General features: G+C 42.5%; 1 long non-coding RNA gene across 1 annotated transcript; it reads left to right on the top strand.

Moving 5' to 3' along the window:
• The first annotated feature begins 19257 nt into the window (after positions 1–19257).
• LOC125169651 (uncharacterized) lies at positions 19258–23241 on the top strand. Its single transcript, XR_007153750.1, has 3 exons — positions 19258–19310; positions 20669–20829; positions 23123–23241. It is a non-coding gene; the product is annotated as an uncharacterized LOC125169651 (long non-coding RNA).
• The last annotated feature ends 1596 nt before the right edge of the window (positions 23242–24837 follow it).

Here is a 24837-nt window from a genome sequence, read left to right as displayed (position 1 = left end):
CCCTCGGGCCTAAATCCACCCAGTTCCTTTTCACAGAAAAGGAGCACTTGATCCCGCCCCTACTAGGTGCCTGGAACCTGACTTGTCCTGTCCCTTAAGCCTGGCGATCCGACCCCCTGTAGAGGGAGTATCGTTATCCTGGTTCTGGAAACAAGGAAACCAAGTTTCTGAGAGATTGAGAATTGTAAAACTACCGAAGGCCCAGTTTGCAACAAGGCCAAAATTTTTTTCTAAGTGACTGGGCTTCATACCAGGACACCGTTTGTGTCTAGACTCACGCCCCCTTGGGTTCCCTTGTTTGCTTGGGAGAGCAAACAGCAAGGGCCGTAGATATTCCGTAGAGCAAAGCCTTAACAGGCCCTTTTACCCTGTAGGAGCAGTCAGTCTGCTATAGAGACGACCTGCCAACTCCCCTTTCAGGTCTTAGATTGGAGAGCACCTTCCTCGACCCCACAAGCCTGGGTCAGCTGCCACTTCTAGCACCTCTCTATCCCTCTTTTGGTGGTCCTTATGACCATCTGTTGCAATTTCCTCAGCTAGCTCCCTCCGTAGATGGAGGGAAGCTACCTGGGTGTCTTGACTGTAAGCCCAGCATTTAGCTGGAATTGCCATGCATGGTCCAGCTCCCAGGATGCAAGTGTGCTGCGGGAACAACATTTGAAAAGCACTGAACTAGGGGCGCCTGGGTGGCTCAGTCGGTTAAGCGTCAGACTTGGGCTCCCGTCATGATCTCACAGTTTGTGAGTCCGAGCCCCGCATCTGGCTCTGTGCTGACAGCTCAGAGCTTAGAGCCTGCTTTGGATTCTGTGTCTCCCTCTCTCTCTCCCTTCCCTGCTCTCACTGTGTCTCTCTCTGTCTCTATGTCTCTCTCTCTCTCTCTCTCTCAAAAATAAGTAAACATTAAAAAAAGAGGAAGAAGAAAAGCACTGGAGTTCAGAAGTTATAAGGTAAGAAGGGAAAGTGGAGACAACTATAAAAAATTGGCTTTAGGTAATCACAACAATAACAATAGCGATGACTATCATTTACTACTACAATGTAGCAGACATTGTTCTGGGTGCTGTAGTGCAGGACTCCTCAAAACTCAAATGTGATTTCTGGGGATCTTGTTAACTGGGAGATTCTGATCAGTCATCTGGGGTGGGGCCTGAAACTCTGCATTTCTAACAAGCTCCCCGGTGATGGTGCATGAATCATACTTTGTATAGAAATGCTTTGGTATATCAACTTATTTTATCCTCTCTAAAGCGTTATGAAGTAGGTATCACAATTTCTGTTTTACACACAAGGAAGCTGAGAAGCTAAGCACCTATGAAGGTCAAAGAAAGAAACTGCAGGGCAATGAGGGAGGGGGGAATGGTACGAGCAGGTGCACTTACAGAAGAAACAGAATTCTAGGCCCAGGAAACTGTATTTACAAAAGCCTGGCATGCGGGGAACGTGGATGGGGGCTGCAGCAACAGCTGTGTCACCCATTAGGCACCGTGTGTGTGCATAGTACTTAGGAGCTTTCCAAAGGCCCCAAATGTTTGAGACCCGCAAAAACCATATTGGCACCTACATGCGAAAACTGAATGCTTAAATTAATCATTTCAACATTCAAATCATTAAAAAGCCTTTCAAAATTTTTACATTAAAAAAAGTCATGTTTAGTGAAGGGTACGGGTGTATTTTAATACCTTTGATAAAAATGGAGTAGGGCCTCCCAAGCCTGGGGCCTGCTAGGGACAAGATGAGTGCTGGCCACATTGGGTTTGGATGTAATGCTGAGGGCAGCTGGGAACCACTCTGATAGAAGGAGGAAAATGTTCTCTGTGGCTACAGTGAAGAGAATGGATTGGAGGGAGGCCAGACTGGAGGCCCAGTGGCTGGAGACCAGATAGGCGTTTATAGACTTCCAGTCTGCAAGACAATCTCTCCTCAGTGCCAAGATTAGCGTAAAATGATAGCATTATACAACCCAATTATTGTTTGATTTCTCCAGCCCCTATCTGACTCAGCATTCCAGATTTACTTAAGACGTGGGGGCAAGGGTTTTGCCAAATCCTTTCTCATTAAGGCTGGTGATGTTATAGTCTAGGGGAGGTATGTTTAAGAGCACACACTCGAGTCAGATAGCTGTGAGTGGGAACCTCAGCCCTGCTACTTGCTAGCTGTGTGACTTTGCATAAGTGATTTAACTTCTCAGAGCCTCAGATTCCTTATTGGGCATAATTCATTCCTCATGGAATTTAAACTACATGTACAGTGCCTCCCACAGGATAGGTACTTATAAACAAATGGTAGCTGTTATCACATATGTGCCATTATTCTGAGACCTCGCTGGGTTTTCTTCAGGAGGGAACAGAGGGTGGGGTAAATAATTTAATCTTTTCATCCATTTTCTGAGGTAGAATTTATTATTCCCATTTTGCAGATAAGGCAACAGGGGCTCAGAGATTAGATAGCTCAGTGAACTAGGGGCAGAAAGTGGGAAAGTGCAAGAGCTGGAATGTTGTTTTATTTTTACCTCGTTTCGTGCAGTCTCTCCAGCAGTCAACATCTGCTGCTTCCACCGCCCTTTGACCGGTCCAGAACCTGTTTCCCTTAGTCATGGCATGAATCTGTCATGCTGGCCAAAGCCACACCACTGAACACTCTACTCGGGCTCCACCAACCTCCATTTCCCTTCTTCCCCAACCTTACCTAACCTCCTTACTACCTCCCCCTACCCCCTCGTACCACCCCACCCCCAATTTTACAGCTTCTGGATTTCCCTTATTAAAGAGACAGCTTGTCTCTCTGAGAATCACAGACAGAACCGCCCTAGACTGGGATGCCTTCCAGAGTACCTCCCTTTAAAGGGAGTAGATAAGTAGGTCACATCAGGATGGTAGGGGAGGAGGCGTACTTCTAATGGGAAGGAGGAAAAATACTGCAGATCACATGGAGAATGGAAAACAAAATAACAGGGCTCCTCTGTCTCTCTGATTCTGTCTATCTCACAATCTCAGTGGCAGCCCCCTGCTGGCCGCTATTACTGTGAAAAGCATGTGGAGACCCCGCAGGCCATACTGAACTCTTGGGGTTTGGGAGGCCACTGGAAATTGCAGTGAGCAGAAGGCGGTCTCCCCTTGGTTCCCCTCCATCCCACCCTGCCTCCTCTTGAAGCTACCCCACAACCACCAGGGTATGGAGAGGAGATGGCTCAGCTTTGACAGAGGATTTGGAACTTCTGTCCAATTCCGGCTCCTCAAGGGCCTGAAAGCACAGAGCTCTGCAGCTTAGAGGTTCCGCGGGACTGGGATGGCACTGGCTTTGCCGTGGTTGCTGGGAGTAGCCCAGGATCTGGTTCACAGAGATTCTGCTGCAACCAGGACAAGTCACAGGCCTTGCGAGATTTCTGCTCCCCACTCCCAACCCAAACTCTGTCAGAGGCAGTTCGCAACAAGGGAGGTGGATGAACATTAAATGACATAGATTGCTGTGAAAACCAGAGAGAGAGAGAGACAGGGCGAGACAGGACGAGGCATTAAAGGTCCAACACTGCCAGCCCCACCCTGCCCAGCTATCCCTGGGGACTGAGCCATGCTTGAATCCTAACACTGGGCGGTCGCATTTCTAGGAAACTGTGGGTGAAGGTGGGGGGTGTGGCAGGGAAAGTCCCGGCTGCATGAATGACACCGGCCCCACTGTGTACAGATATGGACTGAAAATGTGTATTCAGGCAGAAGATGGGTCCCTGGACTCTGTGCCTAGGGCACAAGGCAAGCACACAAAACCAAAGAGCAAAGCCTGATTCTTGGACCTGGGGGTAAACAGTCCCAGTTCCCTGGATGGGGCTTTGGAAACAGAATTCACCTCTGGAGAGGCCGAAGGTTTTCCATTCTCTTGGCGTGGAGCCTGGTGGACTTCCAGCTCCGAGGCTCACTGCTTTAGGACACTGGTTAGGCTTTGTGTAGACATGCTCTGGATTGCAGGATGCAACTCCCACCTGGCTGGTGCCCCCTGCCCTCCTTACTCCCATCCCTAAGGTCCCGGACAGACTATTCGGGAGTGCTATATTCCTGTGCTCTTTTCCCTCCACCCCTATAGACACAGAGTACCTCCCTCCCCCCACTCCAGGTATCTGTGCCCTGTGGGAAAGTCCCACCCTTGCCTACGATTGCTCTTCTCATGAAGCAGGGCTGGGTGACAGGATGGAGACATCCATTTTCACCTGTGCCCTTCATTATGCTTAACCTCCCTAGGCTTGTCTAACACCCTCTTTCCCAGGCTGGGGTAATCCCAAACCATCTCTCATCAGAGTGGGTATAAATCCCTACAGGTATGTGGCAGGCAAGTAGCAGCAGTGACAGTGTGGTTGGTGGTGCCCGTACTGAAACAGGAAGTTTGGACTTGTGAGACTTAGGTTCTTTGTGCTCTCACAAAGTGACTGGCAGCTCCTCGTCCCCGACATCTGATCCAGCTGGGGTCTCTTGCTTTGCCAGCATTCCTGCCTTACTCCAGGTCCAGCTTGAGTGCTACTCCTTGGCTTCTCTAGGATCATGTGGGAGAAAGGAGGTCAGGCTTGGAGCCTCCATACCAACCCCCCACGTCAGTCAGCAATGTACCTGGGCAGTGGGCAGTGGTTTTGAAACTTCAGAGTACATCAAAATTATCAAGGGACTGGTTAAAATACAGATGGCTGGGCCCCTCCCCAGGGTTTCTGATTTAGTATGTCTGGAGTAGGAACTGAGAATTTGCATTTCTAAAAGGTTCCCAAGTGACGGGATACTGTTGCTCCAGCGGCCACATTTGAAAACCACTGAGCTAGAGTATAGCAAAAAGAAAACCTACGTCTGAGTCCTAGCCCTGCCACTTTCGTGCTCTGTGATGGTGTACTTGACCTTTCTGAGCTCCATTTCCTTTTCCAATGAAGGTGGAGTAAGGACCACAGCATGGTTGGGAGGATTAGAATATTTGGAAGGGCCTTTCACTGTGATGGCAAATTGAATTATGAATTAGTCAACAAATACATTTTGAGTATTGTGTTGTCCATTGGATACTCTGCCCAATGTCATGGCTGACTTTGGGCAGATCATACGTGAGGATTCTAAGACCTACTTAAACATCACACAACTCTGTGACTCCGTTTTCTCTTCTATGAAACAAGGCCTGTGGTCTGCTAGACTAAAGGCCCCTCCAAGTCCCATTTGGAAGTTCAGCTCTGGGAGGGGCCTTAGGTCTTGGGAGGCACAGCCACGTTTCTTTTCCTTGCTCACCCCTTTCCAGGACATCCACTTGAGAGCTCAGGTGCTTCTGCAAAGAACATCGATCACTAGAGTCACTGGTCAGTTCCTCCTCGAGGGGAATAACGTGGTCTTCACTGTCCATCATGATCTGGTTCCAACTCACTTTTATAATCATATTCCCCACTGTTATTCTTCTATTCACTTTATAGCCTAGACAAATTGGACTACTCATCCTTCCCCAGATACACCCTGTGATGTCCTGCTTGCAGCTTCTGTTCACACTAGAATATCCTCCACTTGTCAGAGTCCTATTCCTCCTTCAAAGTTTACCCAGTGACTACCTCCTCCAACAAGTTGTCCCAAATCCTTCCACCATCTGTCTCTTTAGCTATCATCTATATATCTGTCTCTCTACTTAATACAAATGATTTTATATTTTTCTTTAGGTGATAGAGGACAAGTTACTGAAGTTGTCAGGTACAAGATCTGACTAAATCAGGATGCAACCACCTCACCCCTTCCTACTTGCCTCTGATGTTTTTCCTCCGAAGGGGCTGTGTAGAAACTCGGAGGTCCGTGGGTGTGTCCTTGGATTTCACATTCCTGAAGTCTGTTCTTGGAGCATACTGAGATATAAAAAACCAGAGTTGCTACTATGTAGAACTTTTAAAAAGTGGAACGGCCACTTAAAAGGAGATGCCTACTTACACAAAGATAAGTCAGCTGTTTATTTTCTATGGCAATCAGAGTCGGGAATAAATATGTATGTGTGTATAAATCTGCTGTGGTTCATATTCACAGATCTACTCATTTGCATATAGCCACATCTGCTTCTCTAATTTTCTTTTTTAAACTACAGGGTTTTTTTTTTTCTATTCTAAATATATATGCATCGGTAAAAATGTTTAAAGGAAATAAAAAGTAAAAATAAAGTAAAAGAAGAAAGTAAGTAAGTCATTCATAACCCATAAATAACCGGTATTAACATTTTGATGTATTTCTTGGGAATGGTTTTCTTGCACATATTTACTCTATATGATTTTTAAAGGAAGTTGGGATAAAATATTTATACTCTTCTGTATCTTACTTTTTTGATTTATATGATTAGCATTTTGGTATTCCTTTAAATATTCTTCCCTAACATTGAAAAAAATTATTTCATGATATCCACTAACAGATGTACCAAAATTTATTTAACCATTCTTTCATTGTTGGATACTCCTTTTTGCTATAAACAGTATTTCAGTGAACATCCTTACATATCTGATTATTTTCTTAGGCTGATTCTAGAAGTGGGATTACTGGGTCATTTTTTTTTTTTAAGATTTTATTTTTTTAAGTAATCTCTACACCCAACATGGGGCTCGAACTCACAACCTGGAAATCGAGAGCCACACACTCCACCCACTGAGCCAGCCAGGTGCCCCATACTGGGTCATTTTTAAGTCTCTTGATATATACTACCAAACTGTTGTCTGGAATTTCAATTTGAAAATACTCCAGAATACTTTACCTATAGTCCCCCCTTCTATTCATAAGTAATTTTTACCTCCACTCCCAGTGCATTCTATCCCTTGTACTTAACCCTTACTACACTGAATTTGCATTCAGTGTGTACCAGTCTTCATTCCGTTACGAAGAGACCATCTTTGACCATCTTTGTATCTCCCTCAACATCCCGCACAGGTGGAAGAAAGAGGCCAGAGGACTGAATCTCCTTAGGTGAATCTATAAGCAGAAGAAGAGCTACATTTTAGGAAGGAGCAAGGAGAGTGGCTTGAACTCCATACTCAGCGGTGGGGTTGCAACACTGGTTGAAGGAGAAGAAAAGGGATTGTCTTCCACCCTTTATTCATCCAGATCTCAGAGGAGGGGGTAAAAGATGGGAAATTAGTCCAGTCTAGAGCCTGGAAAAGGAGTCACCTTAGCTGTCTGGCAGGGCTGCTACTAAGAGCTGGGAGAAGGGCAGAAGCTTGGAGGCCACAGCTTCAGGTTGTGGAAGGAGAGGCACCAGTACCAGCCATCCCACTCTCAAGGTGTTGACCTTGGGGACACACCTGCAACACTGATGATAGAGGCTTAATGTTTTTTAGATTGGAGTTTCCCAAATTTCAGTTGTACCTTGTTTGCTATCTCAATCTTTTAGTGACAAGAAAGAAGCAATATGCACAGACACACACACACCTGTGTTTCATTTCATCCAGAGCAGCCACACTTCTGAACAGTGAAGACAGGTACAATTATTAAAATATTCAGGGTGTGTCCATGGCACTCATAAAGTCTGAATAAGAACTTAAAACGTATCATGCCACTTACTTTAGCCTCATCCTGAGCAATAAAAATTTAGAAATCACAGATTTGATGGATTAGTTACCCTTTTTTTGTAATACACACTATAACTATAAAGATAGCCATTACAATAAAAAACTGTTAGCCATTGGTATTCCCTTTACTAACCATTGGTGGTAACTGTACCACATTTTGGGGACATACTATTTTAATTGAACATTTTCTTTATATTATAGTCATCTGTTTTTCTTCCACTTAAGCTTTCTAAGGCCAGGTATCATGTTTTTGTTTTTGTTTTTGGTGCTTCATACAGTGTTGAAGCTCAATAAATATTTGTTCTTCCTTTGGTTTGTTTTGGTAATGGGATAGTGATGAATAGGAATTAATTTATATACTTAGCACAAATGAAGTCTCCAAGATCAGGATTATAAAGGGGAGATCAATATTTATATGATAAAGAGAGTTGCCCTGGTTTGAATACTGTGGCATTATTATTTGGACTTGGGCTTTAACGTGTTCAGGGTAGAACACAGTACATCATACACATACTATCTAGCTGTCTTTCCAGGGGTAAATAATACATTTGCAAGTTTAAGAATTAGTCTTGGAGCTATAAAACAGAATAACACTATTTAGCTCATGCAGGAATTCAACCCACTATAACAACCTCATGAAATAAGAAAACTTTTCCATACCTAGCAAGCACAGAGTGAAATATATAGTTATTGATTAGTAAATATTTTTTAAATGAAGAGATGAAATGTCTTAGCTATAGTCAATATGTCTTTACCACCCCTGGAAAACCATTCTCAGAAACAGAGGAACTAATATTATTCAGTACATAATATTCTAGGGTCTTTATATATGTCTTTCCTCTGGATTTCATGTGGCAACACCATGTGAGGAGAGGGTAAAATCATGCTACTAGGGGACAGACATTTCCACCTGTCATGAACCAAGACTTGCCTTCTCAGAAGACCACAGTGACTATTTCCTCTTGGATCCAGAGGGCTAGACAGGAAGATGTAGAAACTCAATGGATGACCTTCTGGCCAACCAAATAAACTACCAAAGGAAAGTGTGAATAAGATGCCAGAATAAAAGACTATATTGGGAGAGAGAGAATAACTCTAATAAAGAAGAGAAGGGTACTCTAACACTTTAGTCCATAGTTCTGCCTACCTCTTTCTTTCTGAACCTTTCTTCCAAATGTAGTGTCCTTAGCCTATAACTCAGGATTATTTAACTCATCAGCACATAAGAAACTCGTTCTTCAGGGACTGGAAATGAGCAGTACCATTTCCTTAGCTACTAAATATCCAATGGAGGCAAGAACTAGAGGAAGAAAAAAGAAAATACACTGTAGGGTCAGAAGACCTGGGTTGTCCAGAAGTCCTGACTCTGCCATGGTCTGGTAGAGTGACCCTCTGCCTATTAGTGATCCCCTTTAATTCATGGCTCCCTTAAGTTATTCACTTACAACTATTTTCCATGCAATTACTGTTTATCAAGCACCGCCCTGGGCACTAGGGATAGAGCAATGAAAGAAACAGACTCTAATGGAGTTTATGTTCTAATGAGATTGATTAGATTGGATAAGTAATCAAATGAACAATGTAACTTCAAATAGTGAGCAGTGCTATGGAAGAAAGAAAACAAATGATGAAGACAAAATGAAAGGAGGGTTCCTCTACAGAGGGCGAAGGTCTCCCTGAGTCAGTAACATTTGAGCTGAGATCTGACTGTACTACAAGGAGCCAGCCCAGGGAAAGAATATTCCAGGCAGAAGGACCATCAAGCCCTGAGTTGGGACCATGTTTGGGGCTGTATGACAATCAAGGAAAACGACACTATTTTGCAGTTCTAGTAGACCAATGGTTTTGACACACTACCCCCAAGTGATTCTACAACTTCCTTGGTTGTGTCTCGGGGGTGGAGGGACAGAAGGGTCTGTCCTTCTGAAGGGAGGGTAGAAGTTCTGCCAGGCCCCCATCATGCTGCCCAACACACATAGCAGCTCCTTTTTCATCTGAAGCATACACTGGGGTGTTGAAGATTTGCTTGAAGAACAGATACCATGATCAAAAATCCTTGGTCTCAAAAGTCCTTCTCCACCCTGTAATTGTCCAGCTCTAGGAAAATTTATCATGCAACCTCTGTGATCCCTACAGAAAGGCTGGCTTTATTCAATAAAGTTGGAGAGTGCCAGTTCCAGCGACCTGGCTCTCCTCTTACCAGAACATCCCATTCCCTCTCCCTGCAATGGTGGATTAGAGCCTCTGATGCCCTCCAAGCCTGTCCCAGGTAGGGAGGGACACCAGTCTCTGACTCCTGCTAGCACATTTTACTGGCTTCCTTTTCTTGCCCTGTCCGAATAAGACACTCTGTCCTCCACAGGAGAGCTTTGTGGAGAAAGCCACGGAGTGGCTCCAGTTTTTTCCAACCTGTAAAATGCAAAGTTGGCCAGCTGCCTCTCTTCTTAACTCTAAAACCCATATCTTTCCTTGCCTCCAGAGAACTGCCAGCAGCTCTCAAATAAGTCTCTACTGTCCTGGGGTTTGGAGGAAAGCGCTGTGCAGAATGTGAAATCATCTTCTGGTAACGCGAATCTAATTAGCTCTTTGACTGACAAGAGGAAGCAGAGGCCAAGAGGGATTTAAACAATCCCTTTCTCACATATTTCAAAACAAGCGAAGAACCAGACAGGGAAACAGAAAGAGAAAAAAAGAGATAAAGCCTAGGGAACATTTGGAGAAGGGGGTAAGAGAGAAAGAGGGGTGAGAGGGAGAATATCAAGTGACCAGAATATTAATCTTTCCTTCCCCCAGCTTTACCTCTGCTCCCCCCATCTCCACCCTCCTTCCTCTCTCCCGGAGAGAACTTACTTGGAGGTCGATGATTTCTCTCTCTGATTCCATCTTGCTGCCCTCAAGTGCCTTCACACACTCTGGTGCTGGTAACAGACTGCGTGGGCAACTCCAGGCTTTGCTGTCTGAGTCTCTACTGCTGTCTTTGGGTGGGAGAGAGCACACAGCTGGCAGGACAGACCTGCTATTCATCCATCTGATGTGGGATGCCTGTCCTGGGCTCAGCCCCTGGGGGAAGTGTACACATGCATACACTTGCGTGCGTGCGTGTGTGCGTGCACACGCATGTGCACTTCAGGGGGTGGCATGTGACACATTGATAGGTGGCCTTTTGAGTTAGTAGTGACAGCATCATTTTCTTTCGTGGCGCCAGTGCCCCTCCAGCCCCAGAGGGGCCATCCGAGGTCAAACTCAGCCTGCTTTGAGTTAGTAGCTTTTCTACCGGCGTAGAAACCCTGTGGATTTATCAAGGAAATGGAAAAACAGCCTCAGCATGCTGTCTGACTTCACATTGGTGGAGCTGAATAGGGTCCTCAGTCATCAAGGGTGGGTGGACTCTAGCATATTCCTAAGACTGAGGCTTAGAGACTTCTTTCTCTTGTTCCCTGTAGCGCTAAAAGTTTAAAAAAAAAAAATGTAGTTTACTTAATAGGCCCCGAAGCATAAGCCTTACTCTATAAAGTGATTAACAATAAACTTTTATTGACAGGTTGTTTGATGTCCTCATTTTCTCCCTTGATTAGACAGAGAGCAGGAAAAAGTTATACCTTCAAATTCTGTTTACGCAAGTAGTTGCTTTTTCCCTACTTTTACAATAAAGCTACCAGGAGTGAGTCTTTTTTTGGAAAAGCTTTCTTTCTCTTGTTTACCTTAGAGCCTAAAACTCTTCTGGTTTGTTCCTGAAGCTAGTTTTAGACACCAGCTTGTGTATGTGTGGGTGTGGGTATGTCTGTGAGTGTGCACGGTAGGGGCAGTGTTAAATTGGAGTAATCCAGTTCAAGTTTAAAGGGAGTGAGGAGAGTAGCAGAGTCAGAAATTTACTCTCACCACACTTAAATGTGCTGCCAAAGGGGTGGAAGGGGGCAATTCTTTATTTCTATTTTTTTTTAATGTTTACTTATTTTTGAGACAGAGAGAGACAGAGCATGAATGGGGGAGGGGCGGAAAGAGAAGGAGACAGAGTCCGAAGCAGGCTCCAGGCTCTGAGCTGTCAGCACAGAGCCCGACGCGGGGCTTGAACTCACAGACTGTGAGATCATGACCTGAGCTGAAGTCAGGCGCTCAACCTACTGAGCCACCCAGGAGCCCCTCTTTATTTCTATTAATGATGTAATGTCTTTATAAGTCCCCATCCTGCTAGACATGAGGTGAGTGGTCAATGGAATGAGGATCATATATCCATCTAATCTGATAAATGCAGTGGGATTTAATTTAAATGGTAAATGGTCCAGTTTAGATAGAATGTTTAGCCTTTCCAATTTCCACCCATCCCCCAGAGATAACATCTAGGTGCGTGGGAGAGGGGCATGGTTTATTATTTATTTATTTAATTTTATAAGATGTCTTATTTATTTCTGAGAGAGTGCAAGCAGGGGAGGGGAAGAGAGAGAGGGAGACAGAGGGTCCCAAGTGGGCTCTGCGCTGATAGCAGTGAGCCCAATGTGGGGCTCGAACTCACAAACTGCGAGATCATGACCTGAGCCGAAGTCAGACGCTCACAACTGAGCCATCCAGGCGCCCTGGGGCACAGTTTATAAATACTTGGAAGTAGAAGAGTGATAGTTCTTCGACGTACCCTGGAGCCTCTGCTACTTTCTGCTATGGTGGGGCTGGGCTGCCCTCTGAGTTGGTGACTACAGAAGAGGGACGGCCTATTTCTGGGCCTCCTGCTGGTGTTGGTGGCTAATGTCTGTGACGAGGATAACTCATGGTCCATCCTCTCTCTGCTCTTAAAGACCCAGTGGGCTCCCTTGTTGACTTTGCCCTCTCTCAGCTCTCGTGGTGACGTGGACCATCCTGAGACCTGCCATGACTCACATGTGCTCCCGTCCCAGTGGTACCAGCTCAGTGGTCCACCACTCCAAGATGATCTCCAAACGCTCCTCCTACCAGACACTTGGCTACCACTCCACTTCTCCTTTGGGTACATGGGAACTGAGAGCTGCTGTCTGTCACTGGAGAGAGGCAAGCTCAGCCCCTTTCTGGTAAAGACTTTGTTTTGATGTGGCTGCTCCAGCTGGTGCCGGAATAGCTTTTAAGGTAATCTCTTTCTAGACTCCAAACCAGGAGTGAGAGATGGAGCCAACTCCTCAGCATTCCTTCAAAGATCTGCTGTGATATCCATCACTCCCATCCCCCATAAGTACACAGTGTGACCACTGCTATTCCGAGCACTTTAACACACCCTCACTTACTTCCAATAACAATTCCGCAAGGTTGAATTGTAACACATTATCCGTGTGTCACAGGTGAGGAAACAGAAGCACAAAGAATTTGCCCAAGGTTGAACCAAGATTCAACCCCGAGACTCAAATCCTAATTAGCGTTCCGAGTCTGTGTTTTTATCTGTGATTTTGGCTCAGGGAAGAGAAATTGAAACATGTCCGAGTACCTGCTTTCTCTTTCTCTGCTTCAGTTCTTCCCACAATTCCCATAATCTAGGATCCAAAAAGGTTGGCTTTGTCCTCTTTCTCTTTCTGTTTGGTTGGGATGTGCCTTATGTGGAACTCAATGATAATAATTCTAAGAGGAAATAAAGAAATTGAGAAAATTCCCATTCTCAGCAAAACCCAACAAAATTCTCATTCTCAACAAAACACAACAAAATGATCATCTTGCTGGAAAACCTTATTTTGGATGTCAAAATCAAAATATCAACTATTTCTCTTTGCATTCCTGTGTGACGATTCTAATCATCCTTTACATAATATGGATACATCTGGCTAAAGAGAGAAAATAATCAGAATGAGAAAATGCCAAACAGAAAAGCACCTGAATATATTCCTACTCCCCACCCCCCAATTTCCTATTGATTTTAAAAGGAAACAGCTATAGTTAGCTATAATAACGCTTTTGGTTTGGTAAGACCTTTCCAAATTTGGACAACCTCATAAGCATCATTTGGAAGTATATTTGGATTTGGAAAGTGGTTTATCTACTGTGACTCTGGACCAGGGGTGAGTAAACTTTTTCTGTAAAGGGCCAGAGAGCAAATATATTTTAGCCTTGGAGGCCAAATGGTTTCTGTTGCAATTACTCCACTCTGGTATTGTAGCATGAAAGCAGCCATAGACACTGTCTATAAACAAATGAGTATGGCTGTGTTCCAATAAAACTTTATTTACAAAAACAGATAGTGGAGCAGATTTGGCCCCACAGGTCATAGTCTGCTGACTTCTGTTCTAGAATATAAATAGAAAGAGAATCTGGTGTTCTAATTACCACAACCATGTCCAGTCTTCCAGACCACGTCTTTTAAACATAATTCCCACTTGAGAGGTAACAGCTAGACTGATGCTGTAAGAATAATATGTTAAACTCTATGGGGATATAAAATCACAAAACACATGCCCCTGCAAGACACAGGGATGGAAAGTTAAGCTTTAGTGAAGTGTGCTCTGACATTTGGCTCTGATACTGAAACTATACCTACATGGAGGCTATCCAATCTAGATGGGAAAGGTTTCTATTTCTCTTTACCTCTAGGGTGACTTTTGCAGTGTGAAGCCCAAGGGGCATTTTTAGGGAAATTGCCTCTTGGGAAGTAGATTTTTTAGAATATGCTTGAACTTACAGATACATAAACACTCAGAGCGACTCAGAAAGTGCACATGGAATGGGTGGCTGACAATGAGATCCTAGGGATGTCTTGCTAGGTAGGAGAAACAAAGAGTTGTGCCAGCCTAAGAAGATCCCTTGATGGTTAATCATAAGGAAAAGCTTAGAGTGAAAACCAGGTGACCTAGGTTTCTCTGTGTGTGCTGAGTCACTGTGTGTTCTTAGGCAAGTCACTTAACTTCTCTGGGTCTTACATTCTCCTTTGTGAAAAGTGAAGCGTCATAAAAGAAGATTCCTAAGATGACTTCAGCTCTTAAAGTCTGTTTGGTAATGTGTGTTTATATTAAATACTTCATGTGTATAACAGAATAACATCTCAGAATCAGGTCTGAATTTTAGTATGTAAAAGCTAAGGATCCCTGATGGAGTATTTATGTAATTAGAAAATTTTTAGGAAAAATCATCCCTATGTGTTACCTCTGCTTGTGAGACCGGGAAGGGCAGACACAAAACAAACAGGATACACAAGTGAGAATAAAGGCACACTTCAGAACAGGCTTACCAACTCATTTATGCTCATTTACACATCCATTTACGCACTTCTAGACTCACTGCTCCAGGAATCCTAAGGCCAGGATGGATGGAAAGGGAAACTTTTGGAGCGTCTATGGAGGGACCTATCTGGGGACTGATGAGGGGCCCAAGTTGGCCAAATGGTAATTAAGAATTAGATCAGGTGACTTTAGCCTTGTCTACTAGAACTTTCTGCAGTGATGGAAGTGTTAAAGAACATTTTCATTTTCACTGTTCAGCATAGCAGTGCTTAACCGTTTGTAGGTCTGTAGCACATAAAATGTGGTAGTGTGACTGAAGATCTAAATTTTAACTTTCATTTAGGGGTGCCTGGGGTGGCTCAGTTGGTTAAGCGTCCGACTCGGTTTCGGCTCAGGTCATGATGTTGTGGTTTCATGGGTTCGAGCCCCGCATTGGGCTCTGTGCTGGCAGTGCAGAGACTGCTTGGGATTCTCGCGCTCTCTCTCTCTCTCTCTCTCTCTCTCACTGCCCCTCCCCCACTCATGCTGACTCTGTCTCTCTCAAAATAAATAAACTTAAAAATAAATAAATTTTAATTTTCATTTGATTTTAGTAGATTTACATTTAAATAGCTAGCAGCTACCGTATTGGACAATGGAGCTCTAGACCAAAATTCAGTACATTTAGAACATTGCTTAGCAATGGCCATCACATTTTAACATTCCCATTCTGGCCACTCATCTCTTGCTAGCTGTTCATTAGGTAAAAGCTTAATTTGACATAAATAGGAACTCGGGGCACATAGCTCTCGTGGGAATGCCCCCATGAGCCCTGGGGATGCTCTTGGTTGTGGTGAGTAAAATTCCCCTTCGTTCTTTTGCATTCAGGGTAGGGGGATTTTAACTGTGACTCACTGAATGATTAATAACAGAGCCTCTTCATGTTGATCTGAACACTTGCCACCTCTCACCTCTGCGATGAAGTTAAAAGGTGCCTGGCACTCTCTCGGTGGCTTGAGGGAGGGTACCAGCTGATCTCTTCTTAGTAGTAGGAGACAGACATCAGTGGTTTTCAAACTTTTTAAAGCAAAGAAACCCCTTTTTAAAATAAACTCTTATGCAGAAGTTCATATAAAGCAGGTTAAAGTGAAGCTGCTTGGATCCTGGAGTCCTATCCACTTCTGTCCCACCTGCTGTTCCTCAAGTTATCCCTTAAGGGACCTCTTGGGAACCACCAGTATTCTGGGGCATGTGGCATAGTTTATAAGCCTCTAAAGGCGTTTGGGTGTGTTAGGGCTAGGCGATCACAAGCCACACGAAATTGCGTGGAGATTTTCAAGTCTTGAAATGACGTGTTAAAAAAAAATAAAAGAATAGGAGGTCAAAGATTTAAAAAAACACAGTCAAAATCATAGCCACTTATCCCACTGGCAGATGGGATGCTGGCCACAGGGCCTTTTCAGTGGACAAAGTTTCCTCAGTGACATCTGAGAGTCACTGCTGCACCATTTCCCAAACGGCACGAAGGACTTTGGGGTAGGGTGGGTGGGGAGGATGAAAGCTGGAAGGTGCCATAGGGGACTGGGCATGAGGACAACACACATCTCTTTTAAGACTAGGAGAGGGGGTGGGGGCAGGAGGCTCTGACAGCACAGTGGTGGGTTCTGAGTAGTGTGAAAATCAGAGCTCAGAGAGGGAACAAACCCTCTGAGATGGTATCAGTCAAACCACTTCAGCTTACAGATGACAGAAGCAGCTTAGGTGAAACTAGAGAAATAGAAACTGAGTTTCCTGGTCACCCCTTTAATCACAACAGTGGGTACGTGTGAGTATGTGCATGTGTGTGTGACAACTAATATGGGAATAGTTGCTTATAATTTCAAAGTACTCTGTACATATTTTATTTCATTTAACCCTCACAATGACCCAGTTGCAATTTACAGTTGAGGAAACTAAAACCAAAGTGACTTGCCCAAGATCACGCAGGTGATGGAGCTAAGACTCAAATCAAGATTTCTTCTTTCCAATTCTTTCTTTTTCCTCCTCATGCTACTTCTTAACATACACCGCAACCCCTGCCACACACACAGACACATCAGTGCCATCTACAATAGATGTCACACACACACACGCTTTTATTTATTTTTGAAATAAATTTTTAATGTTTATTTTTGAGAGAGAGAGAAGGAGAGCGCAAGTGGGGGAGGGGCAGAGAGAGAAGGGGACAGAGGATCTGAAGCAGGCTCTGCGCTGAGAGCAGCAAGCCTGATGTGGGGCTTGAACTCATGAGATCGTAACTTAAGCTGAAATCTGACGCTTAAGGGACTTGAGCCACCCAGGCGCCCCTCACACACACCTTATTTTTATTGCTGCCAGTGCAATAGAGCCGAATAGGTGGTTGATGACAGTAACTCACCATCACCCAAGTAAAGAGACCTGGATTTCACCCCTAGCCCTGCTATACTAGTTGTGTATGTTTTAAAATACAGACTTTATTTTATGGAGGAGTTTTAGGTTCATAGCAAAATTGAGCACACTATACAGAGAGTTCCCATATACCCCAGGCCCTACACATGCACAGCTTCCCCCACTATCAACCTGAAGCCCCAGAACGATACATTTGTTACAGTCAGTGAATCCACATTGATACATCATGATCAGCAGTATCATTACTGCTGTAATACACTGTAGTATACATTAGAATTCACCCTTGGTGTTGTACATTCTATGGGTTTTGATGAGCTGTGTTTTTGAGCAAGTCACTTGGCCTCCTTTTCCCCTGTAAAAATGGGGATCATAGTATCTAATTCATAAAGACCATTATAAGGATTAAACTAAACCAGATTACAGATGTAAAGCAAATTGCCTGCCTGGCAGAGTGAGAAGATTTCATTAAATGAAACTAATATTGGAGTGCCTGGCTGGCTCTGTCAGTAGGGCATGTAACTGTTTGTCTTGGAGTTGTGAGTTCGAGCCCTATGTTGGATGTAGAGATTACCTAAAAATAAAAATCTTTTGAAAATGGAGATAATATTAAATTTCATTTGAATATCATTAAAAGCCTGGATGTATAAACTTTTTAAGTCTTTCTCTTGTGCTTTCAGCTCAGAGCCTCTAGTCTGGGCCTTCATAATTCCGCCAGAGATAAGTTCTAGAAGTTGGTAAAAGGTATTCATTTGTGAAGATTTTCTGTGCCACTGAGAGGAACTCAAATTATAAGTATGGTTCTTAGAGGAGGAAGGGTTAGGTGAAACAGGGATAAAATGCATGGATATTCACAGAAAGCTCAAGGTGGGCCACAGAACAAAAAGGTTCTGATTTGAAGAAACAATAGAGGAAGAGAAAGTGCAGAAGGGAAAAATCAAAGTGTAAGGCAAGCTGTCGCTTGAGCTACTGTGAATATGATATAAAGAAACCTTTTCAGTGGGAGTTTGTCAAAGAGACCTTTAATACTGTGAACTCTGAAATATGCAAACTGAATTATCCTGTGCATTTAAGTCCTTTTCTTCACACTGCTTACCTTTGGATGCCTCCACAGAGGGTAACAGGGGGCAATTAAAAGGAGCAGAACGCCAGCATCCCTCATTGTTTCTTTGTACACAAACGGCCCTACTGAAAAGATCTGGGGCTAAATGCTCTCAGTTGCTCCTCTGACAACCAGTTCCTAACCCCTCCCACTGCTTACATTTGGAGTCTGCACAACAGTATTGGTATCACTATTTCATATACAACTAGTCTGCAAGCCCTTTGAGAACACGGATGGTGGCTTGTACTTCTGAACCTCCCATAGCTGTCAGCCCATGCAGGTAAGCACAGAGTGCATGACCCCAGGCTTCTGAGGGGGCCCTTTCTGCATAGTGTAGTGCTGGGTTCCCCAAACCAAGTCAGATGCCCAAAGAGATTCTTGTTAGAAAAACAGTGGGTAACTCAGACTCAAGTCAGTGGGGCGCACAACTGGAAGTGCAATTTCCTGGGCACTTGTCATAATGCGACATCGACTGTTTTGTGATCTTCAGTGACTCATTTCCTATCTGTAAGCTTGGTTTCCCTCATCTGTAAAATGGGGAGAACAATTTTTATAAAGGAACATGTATTCATTTTTTTCTCATTGAAGAAATAATGTATGTTCACTATGAAACATGTAGAATATACAGAAGAATAAGGGATAAAATAAAAAGAACCTGTAAAACCACCCAAAGATAAACACTTGTTACCATTTTGCTGATTGATTTTCAATCCCTTGTGTGTGTGTGTGTGTGTGTGTTCTCAGAACGAGCTACGTAATTTGCAGGGCCCGTTGCAAAATGAAAATGTAGATCCTTTAGTTCAAAAATTATTACAAATTTTAAGGTGGCAACAGCAGAGCATTAAACCAAGTACAGAGCCCTTCCAAGGCTCTGTGTGACTACACAGTCATATAGCCATGAAGCTGGCTCTTTATACTCCCTCCTCAAAATAGTAATTAAGTCATTTATGGAGTGCTTTCTATCTATCAGGTATTTTACTTGAATTACTTCTAATTTAATTCAGCTTGCCTAAAATAAATGCAATTCTTTCCCCACCCCCTCCATTTTGTAGGTAAGACAACGGGGGATCAGAGAGTTGAGTAACTTCCTGAGTTTATACAGCTAGTAAGTAGCAGAGACCATACCCACACCTTAGTCTTTTTGATCACAAGCCCATGCTTTCTCCAACTACAGTGCATGGCTCTCATACTAACTTATAAATTCATAAAAGAAATTTAATACAATTGAGATTATAATATATATAAAATCTTATACTGCATTATTTTCCATTTTATGTCATGAGTGCTTTTTTCCCTACATGTTAGTCTATTTGGGCTGCTATAAGAAAAAACCACAGACTGGGTAGCTTATGAACAACAGAAATTTATTGCTCACAGTTCTAGAGGCAGGAAGTCTGAGATCAGGATGCCATCAGGGTTGGGTGATGGCCTTTCTTCTGGGTCACAGACTTCTCTTTGTATCTTCACATGGCAGAAGGGGCTAGGGGCCTTTGTGCTTTTATAAGAGCACTAATGCCATTCATAAGGGCTCCGTCCTCATGAACCAATCACCTCCCAAAGGCTCCATCTACTAATACCATCACTTTTGGGGGTTAGGATTTCAACATATGAATTTGGTGGGGAATATAAACATGCAAATCATAGACTGTGTTATTAAATATAGAAGAAAAATAGTGGTTATTTGTGAGAAATAGTGAAGTTCCAGATGACAAAGTGCTGAGAATAATTCCATTGCAAGATTATATTACATATAAAGCACTACTGAGCCAAAGCAGGAACATGTGGCCATACTTAACCTATATCTTCCATCTGATAAATAGACTATAAACCTCTCACTGTCTCTGCTCTGACTGTCCTCCACTTTAAAGAAGATATCTTTGCATATCCCCAACAGCCAAGAAGATTGTTGTCAAATTTTACTTTCTACAATTTGCCAAATGAAAACAATAGAGTTTGTTTTCCAAGCACAAATAATATTATTATATAGAATATAATTTCAGCCTTCCCCTTAGACACATACAACCTCACACACACACACACACACACACTCAAATATCCCTATAGGGAGTGTGCATTCACCCTCTCCCCCTTGACAATCACTGAGCTACACGTAAAAAGAGCCAGTTCTGAACTTAATCTTAACAACCTTACTTATATACCACTCCATATTCTGGGAAATTTACTTAATCTCACTAAGCCTCAGTCACCACATCTGTAACATGGAGCTCAAGAGCTACTTCAAACAGTGTAATGAGGAAAGGGCCTAATAGGTAGGTCTTTCTCAGAGCCAGGAATTTCTAAGCCAAGAGCCAACTTTAGCTCACTGCAAATTAGATTTCTTTGGAGGCCTTGATTCCTCAATGAAAACTTCAAAGGTGTGTGGTCCCTGGGATCAAGAACTGGGGAAGGAGTAAGGGCTATCACCGTCCACACTTCCTCTTACATGTCACTTTTTTTTTTCAGGTGAACTGTGGTTAAGAGGAAGACCATGTGGAGCCGCCCCCCTGAACTTGTCTGAGCCACCATTTTCCTTCCTCACTCCATTCCATTCCCCACTCCATCACCAGTACTATTTCTCTACATTTCTCAGTCAAAGCATTTGGCCACTTCCTCCCCCATCCTAGGTAAGCCTGCAGTTTTCTAGCACTTTCAAATTTACTCTGAAAACCTTGCAAATAGGAAAGACCCTTATACTTTCCTGCCTTTGATTTCTCCCCCTATTTGAGGTGAACGCCTACTTGAGAAACTGAGAATCCTTGTAATCACAGTGGGTTACATTTCAGTTTTGGTTCTCAATATGATTTTTGAATTATTAACACAGTATAATTTTATTGTAGAGTATTTAGAAACTAGAGACAATGGAGGAAATACCATCAATAACTTCATGATCTTAACACATTCCTGCATGTAGGCTATTTTAACAATGATGATGTTTTAGGACATCTTTGACTCGTATAAATACTACACTCTTTTTGCACTTAGAATGTCTTTTAAGCTAATGTTCCCTTTTCAGGACACTACTGCTAATTCATGAGCACAGAGTACCATTGACTGCTCTGCCATAGTCTGTCAGAGAGTAACCTCAAATCAGTTTCATTGAAAGAACTGGCCTGCTTATTTTAAACAGTTCTGTTGCCCACTAGGTCCAAGAAGGCCTCTATGAGGAAACTATTTGGACTGGCTGATCTTTGGATAACAATAACTGTGTTTACCCAAATACAGCCTTTCCAGATCTAACCTTTCAAAAGTTCTTTGCAATTTAGGCAAATTCAGAATTATGTTCTTTGTTCAGGGAGGAGGTTACTTAGGGATAAATACATAAAATGCATCTATATATTTAGTAGAACTCTTTGTAGCTTGGTTTAAAATTTCCTGGGCTTGGATATATATTTATATTTGTGTTGAGTCATGACATGGATATGTAAAATGTTAGAGACAGAAATGACTTTAGTGGTGGGGAGGGGGATATGTAGGTGGAAGTTATATCAGAATCGCCTGGAGATAGGCTACATGTGTAACACACAGATCATTAGATTCAAAATGTATAAAGAACTACTATAAATCAACAGGAAGAACACAAACAACCCAGAAAGTAAATGGGCAAAGAATTTCAACAGATGACGCATAGAAAAAAGAAAGTCAGTTGCTATCTATGGGAAAAACAGTCCACTTCATGATAATCAGGACCATGCAACTGAAAACAAAAATGAGATACTATTTCACACACACTGGATTGGCCAAAAGTAAAATGTTTGGCAATAGCAAGTGCTAGTAAAAGATGTAGGAAAAAGAGAACTCTCATACACACCTGATGGAAATTACAAGGTATGTTTTGGAAAATAATTTGGCAATATCTAGAAAAGTTGAAAAGTTGAAAATGTGGACATTTTAAAACCTTGCGTTCTACTTCTAGGTTACACTCCAACCATCCTTTCTTAAATGAGAGCCTTCATCTGAACCACAGAACACAGATAATTACTTGAGTAACAATTTTATCAACTCTCCCAAGAACAGTAGGTAGTATCATTCTGGATGCAAGGAGAGAAGTAAATAGTTACATGCAGTGGTTGCAGTATGACATCGGAATTTGCCTTGTTAAATCCAACTGAGAAAGATTGCCAGGGAATCTCTCAGACATATTTATAATACCACACTACCAGTAATAATAAAAGATTGGAAATGGCTTGTTCATGTGTAAAGGGATGGTAAATAACAGCATACTTACCAGTATGGAGCTCTATGCAGCAGTTCAGATAAATGAACCATGTGTATATAGTTCGCATAGATAAATCTTGGAAACAAAAATTTAAAAAAATTGTAGGACATTATAGGGGCACCTGGGTGGCTGAGTAGGTTGAGTGTCTGACTCATGATTTTGGCTCAGGTCATGATCCCAGGGTTGTGGGATCAAGCCTCACATTGAGCCCTACATCTGGCTCCACACTCAGCATGGAGCTTCCTAAGATTCTCTCTCCCTCCCTCTGCCCCTCTCCCCCACTCACACTCTTTCTCCTCTCTCTCTCTCTCTCTAAAAAATGTATATTATAAGGGTATAATTTCATTAACAAATACGTTATAAAATAAACAAATATTATATATAATATATATTATTTATAAGTGCTATTTTGTAGCAAAAATACAAGGTAGGCTCTAGGTATGTAGCAAATTCCTGATAGTGGCCACCTCTAAGTAGAGAGGAAATAAGTCTGGGGAGAGAAGCATAGGGTACTACAATAGTCATTGTGTCTATTCATGAATGTTCTGGCTTTCCTACTATGCACGTGGTAGGATGTACTTCCTTACATGCTTTGAAGTTAGGCATAGCCTATAATAGATTGTGAATAGAGTGTTACTTGTAGGTGGAAGATTTAAGAACCAAATGTAGAATTTGCTTTGTTCTTTTTCCTCTTGCTATAGTGATCAGCGACGTTTCAGATTTCGTTGTTTCAGGCTACTTCATCAGCCTGGGTCCTGGAGTGAGGACAATGCGTAAGGGTTCCCAAACAACCCACAGTGAACATGAGGCATAATTGAGAAATAAAGGTTGGTTGTTTTCACCCACTGAAAGTGTGGGATTGTATGTTACTGTGTATAGTTTAGCCCACCCTGACTGGTACAGGGACTTCATCTTTATCTGAAATGTTTTATTCCTTCTTTTTACTTAAAAAAATTTTTTTTTAGCAGTGATTGATTTTTGACAGGCAGAGAAAGACAGAGTGCGAACAGGGGAAGGGCAGAGAGAGAGAGGGAGACACAGAATCTGAAGCAGGCTCCAGGCTCTGAGCTGCCAGCACAGAGCCCGACATGGGGCTTGAACTCACAAACTGTGAGATCATGACCTGGGCTGAAGTTGGACGCTTTACCAACTGAGCCATCCAGGCGCCCCTCTTCTTTTTACTTTTAAGGTCTAAAGAACATATAACTTTTAATAGTTATTAATTTTGAGTGGAGAGTTTGAGTGTTAATGTTACTCTCATTATTTTTTGGTATTTAAAAGAAAAGTCATCTGGAATGATTTTTCACAAAACATTTGACATGCTGCGGGTAGGGATAATGTAGCAGGAATGTGTATTTTGGTAAACTCCCCAGATGAATTTGATAATGCTTCCCTACCTCTTCTCTGATCCAAAAGGCAATCCCTTCCTTTTATAGGAGGAAAAACTGAGGCCTATAAATAATAAGTATTTTGCTCTCCACAGCATTATCAATAATAACCAAGTTATGGAAGGAGCCCAAATGTTCATTGATGAATGGATATATGTGGTATGTATACACGATGGAATATTACTCAGCTATAAAAAAAAGAATGAAATCTTGCTATTTTCAATAACATAGATGGAGCTATAATGCATTATGCTAAGCAAAATAAGTCAGAGAAAGATAAATACCATATGATGTCACTCATATGTGGAATTTAAGAAACAAAGCAGATGAATATGGGGCGGGGGGAAGAGAGGCAAATGAGAAAACAGACTCTTAACTACAGAGAACAAACTGATGGGTACCAGAGGGGAGGCGGATGGGGGCATTGTTTAAACGAGTGTTGGGAATTAAGAAGGGCACTGTGATGAGCACTGGGTGTTGTATGTAAGTGTTGAATCACTAAATCCTACCCCTGAAACTAATATTACACTGTATATTAAGTAACTGGAATTTGAATAAAAACTTGAAATAATAAAAAAAGACCAATCTAATGCCATAGCCATTAGGTCTTGCTATAATAATCTTGAATCCAATCCAAGCTTGTTACAGGAAATAGTCCTATGAAGATTTTCTGCATTTGTTATAAAGCTACTATCTGGGACATTGCTCATTACATTACACAACAGCCCCTATGTGAGAAAAACAAATTTTTTAAAATTGAGTTCCAGGAAAATCTTTTTCTATTGTGGATAATTGGTAGGCATCCACCTTTCTTTTTAACTTGTTTCCCTTTTCTTTATGGTTACCAGGAAGCTCAGAGGCAAACATGTCCTCACTATGTATGGTAGCCTTCCTGATTTGCTTCCTCTTACTTTAAACAATCATGATACTAACTTTATTGTATGGACATCCTTTGTTTAAACTACCTCAAACTTCCTCAGAAAACAAAAAGGAATAAAGCATGAATCTCTCTATTGACTGTGCTTTAC

Source organism: Prionailurus viverrinus, chromosome B4, assembly GCF_022837055.1.
Source record: "Prionailurus viverrinus isolate Anna chromosome B4, UM_Priviv_1.0, whole genome shotgun sequence".
NCBI classification, from domain to species: Eukaryota; Metazoa; Chordata; class Mammalia; order Carnivora; family Felidae; genus Prionailurus; species Prionailurus viverrinus.
The sequence above is the reverse complement of the archived record's forward strand: the minus strand, read 5'-3'. Positions and strand labels throughout refer to the sequence as shown.